Source organism: Otolemur garnettii, unplaced genomic scaffold, assembly GCF_000181295.1.
Source record: "Otolemur garnettii isolate 467f Iridium unplaced genomic scaffold, OtoGar3 scaffold00183, whole genome shotgun sequence".
Taxonomy (NCBI): Eukaryota; Metazoa; Chordata; class Mammalia; order Primates; family Galagidae; genus Otolemur; species Otolemur garnettii.
Genome location: NW_003852578.1, coordinates 1971953 through 1976822, shown reverse-complemented (window position 1 = coordinate 1976822; position 4870 = coordinate 1971953).

Genomic DNA, 4870 nt, shown 5'->3' with positions numbered 1-4870 from the left:
AAATTGATGCAGTTTCTCTGGGAAAATAATGGTGTGAGAAGTTTTAATAAACTTAAAAATACTAAATCACCAGGGAAATGCATTTCTTTTAGGTATTTTCCTAGTAATTTATGTTCATATAACTTATGTTTGAACATGTGTTTAATGGATAAAATATATTAGGAAAGGATAAAAGAAATCTGGACCCAGAAAATTTAGAGTGGCACTGTTCATAATTGCCAAAAACTAAAATAATCTAAATGCTTCTTAATGGGTGAGTGGATTAAAAAATTGTGTATGTCACTTACTAGAATATTATCTAATCAGAACACGAAAAATTCTCAAATGCATATGCTAAGTTAAAGATCCCAGACTCAGATGATTCTACTTTTTGGGCATACATGAAAAGGCAAAAGTATAATAACCTCATGAGAAAATTATTTAGATTAAATTATTCTTAATGCTGCTGTGATTATTATGGAAATCTATACACGTATAAAAACACAGATGATAGTATATAAAAAATAAATTTTGCAGTGAATATACATTGAAAGGGAAATAATAATTACTGATTATTTTCTAATTTTTCAATATATCTAATACATTAATTATTGTGCTAAGAGGATCTCAACTAAGATTAATGTATGTTTGATTCTTATTTAATGTAGTTGAGAACTAACACTTCATTACTTCCTACCGTTTTTTAAAAAGTCTTTCTGTCAAGTTAAGTGACTCTTCAGAGAGTGAAATTATTAGCCACCAATATTGCAAATATATTTTGAGAACTCATAGTAATGGATGAGTGGACAAATCAATACCAAGTTAGGGTCAACACAGTCAGTATTAAGTATGAAGAGTTGATTCAGAAAGACAGCTACTTAGCACCATAGATAAAACTCAGGCTATGTCATGATTCTAGGAATGGCTAAGCCATTTATAGCAAGCTATATTCACACCTTTAAATGAGAAAAGTGAACTCTGTTACCTGAAATTTGGAGCATTCTGTGGAAGGAAATTGCTGTACTGAAACCCTTGATTTAAAAAAGGTGATTTAAAGAGAAAACTATAGCAGATATCTTAAATACGTCTTTTCAATTTACCTAAAATGTGTATAGGTAAGAGAAAAGTTAAGTTCAAATTTGTATGTCTATTCTATATTTATTCATAGAAAACTACTTAGGTTAACTTACTATTTCACTAAAAACAATTAAGAAATTATTTAACAATTTTTTCTTTTAGATTTTATATAGAGTCAAGTTTAATAAATTTCAATGTATAACATTTTTAATAATATAAGTTGTTTAATTAAAAATTAGCACAACTTAATATCTCTTTTCCCAGATGGGCAGTCTTGTAGGCATTAGTGTTATTTCATTACTTCATTTCAAGAATATCATTGAATGATATCCTCGTTTTAACAAATTGTGAAGTACCACTTTCTAGGAATTATTCCTATCCCACTCTCATTAACTTCAACTAGAAATACAATAACAGAATTTTAAAATATTCTGCAGTTTTTCAAACCCAAAATGTGTAGGAAGAGTCCATAGGGTTTTTAATGTATCTAAATATTAATTGCATTTTATATTTTTGTTTCTATATTTAAAAGCTCAAGAAAGTTCTCAGATATTAGTTGAAAATAAGGCCCTCTTGCCACCACTTGTAATTCATTTGTAAAACAAGTAAATCACCTACTATACTGAATATCAAATAGCTCTCCAAAGTATTACCTCTATTGAAATATACATAGCTCATTTGAAAATTAACCCAAGCTGTGTAATATAACATGTAATAAAATGGTTAATATGAAATTTAAATTTCAAATGCCATTTTTAGAGAATCAAACTGCTGTTTTTCATAGAATACCAATTATTTGTACTTAAGAAAAACTTGTTTGTTTTTGATTATATCTGGACAGTTATGTTTTTGTATCCTAATTAAAAAAACAATTATTTTGCAGAGATTTGGAAGCAGTTAGAATAAAGATTACTTTTTTATACCTTACCTTTGAGAAAGCATGAACACCAGGAATAGCATAGTGATTTAAAAGATTAAAAAGTAAAAATGAGATATTGAGGATGTAGAATAAACAGCACGTTTGATTCACTACTTGTTTGGGGTATTTAAGAAAGGTAAATTAAGAGGACCAATAGGTTTTAAGCTTAACTGACCTGAAGGATAGGCTATATTCAATATTCAAATATCAGTAAAATGCATCAGGAGATGTCTAGATGTCTAGATGTCTAGAAAAAGTTCAGGTTAACATGGAAAGTAAAATTTACTCATAGTGGAATATTCATTTATTCAATTTGTTGTATTATTTCTGAAGAAATATCATTACTATGTATTATATATGATTTTATGTACAGGAGCTGAAAAAATGATCCAAAGAAAAATGTAAATGTATAATTTCAGACATGTTCTCCAATCCTGAATTTTTGTTTCCCACATACTTTAAACACACCACTCACCTCTACGGTATCGTTCACCAATCAAAATGAAAGCTCAGCTCATTGCTCATGTGTAAGTAGATTTTACTTATGTTAGAGAATATTATGTCTGTCTTTCTTTTTTCCACTCTTAGTATACTAGTTATGACAAGTTCCACTTTGTTTTCAATATGAACTAGTAATTGCTTATACATTAATATAAAAACAGCATGAAATAAAAAATAAACATATGATAACATCTAATGAAATAGTTTTGTCATGCTGATTTTGTTTTAATGAAAAGACTTTCCATAATACGTTTGTCTTAATATGTTTATATTGCTGTAAATGAATACCTGAGGCTTGGTAATTTATAAAGAAAGAAATTTATTTGGCTCATGACTCTGCAGACTATATATAAGAAGCATAGTACTGGCATTTGCTTCCGGTGAAGACTTCAAGTCTTTCCACTCCTGACAGAAGGGAATGGGAGCTGTCGTGCCCCACGGAGAGGAGTGAGACCCAGAGAGGAAGAGCTCTTTTCCACCTCCAGCATTAGGGATCCAATTTCAACATGAGATTAGGAGGGGACAAAAATCCAAACTATAGCAATATTCAGTTTAGAAAAATTAAGTAAATATAAGTTTCTTATTCACAACTCAGCCTCACCGCATCAGACAGAATGACAACTCTGGTTAAGCAGGACACCAATTAGCGATAACTAAATACAGTTAAATAAAATGCCTATGCAAGAAATTGCAGAAAATGCGCTCAGTCTGCATATATTTGCATCTTATTATTTAATATGATATTTTTATAGCTACTGTTATATGATGTAACATTTTCTTTTTTAAGACAGTCTCACTCTGTTGCCCCAAGCTAGAGTGCTCTGCTGTGAGCCTGTCTCTCGGCAGCCTCAAACTCTTTGGTTCAAGCAGTCATCCTGTTCCAGCCTCCCCAGTAGCTGGGACTCCAGGGGCTTTCCATGACATTCGGCTAATTTTTCTATTTTAATAAAGATGGGGGAGTCTTACTTTTAATCAGGCTGGCCTTGGCCTCCTAGAGTGCTGGGATTACAGGCATGACTGTACCCAGTCATCCCATGTAACATTTAACACCAACCCTTTTGAGCTGTCATTAGGTTTTGATGACTTCATCTTTTAAAACAGGTAGAGTATGATCTTATCATTTAGGATCTTAGGATGCCTAAAATATACTATAAATATTAGAGTACAATAGTACCCCTATCATCACATATAATTATCTCTTAATGCATTTTTGCTTTAATTAAATATTAAATTATTTTTTATAATTTATCATAATGTTCAGATTCTGATCTTTTTTTCGTTAATTATAATAAATATCCTCCGCATACATTTTTGTTCATCCCCCTGATTTTTTAGAAGACAAATTCTTATAAAGAGATAAATCAAATTGTCTGCACATATAAAATTTTTAGATTTCTTATAGTTGATTTTGATTATTAACTATTTTGAGTAATAATAATTATTAATATTACCTCCAGAAAATTGGCAATACTTTAGATTCATGCAATAAATAATTTTCAGATTTCACTTTTCTCTTGTTAAGACAAAAAATCATTTAATTAAAATGTTAACTAAAATGTATTAATTATAATGTTAATTTGTTTTTTGATATGTATCTTTATTATCAATAAAGTTATCATTTACGTGTGTTTATTAAAAGTTAAAAAAATTATCAGTGCTTTTATTATTTGTTGCTATTATTTCCATATTGGAATATAAATAATATAGTTAGAGCTATTAATATATTTATAAATTAAATTTTTAAATTTAAGTCACATTCCTTGTTCCTCATTACCTTTATTGTTTCAATTTGTAAAATCATGATACATTTTTAGGATAGTGACTTTTTCAGTATTTATAATCATTTCATATTTTTCTAGGCAAAATAATACTAAAATGTTAAGCTAATATTTCTTTTCTTTTCCTATAAGAATCATGTAGTTTAACAAGGATTTTTTAAAAATAAAATAATCTGTTCTCTTACTGGCACCTTATTGTGTTTCTTTTCAATATTAATTATTCATTTTTAAAATAAGGGAATTTATACTAGAGAATATGAAGATGACCCATAATCCAAATAATTGCTCTGGAGGTTAAAAATAACTAGTCAAAGATGTAACGCCCGCACAGTGTTGAGAATAGTCAGTCAATTTATTAAAGCACGAAACAAAAATAAATGTCATCTCATAGCTTCTCAACCTCATCGGTATTAATATTTCTCTCTGAATATATTACTGAAAACAATCTTTTTGCTTATTGTTCTAAAAAACTCCTTGATATATTTATATAATTATGCTACCTGTTATTTTTTACATTTCTGAAGTCATTAGCTGCATAGAGATTTCAACATTTAAAAATCAGTTTTAATTGATTTTATGTCCCATCCCCATTTCAATATAAACAATACTGCAATGA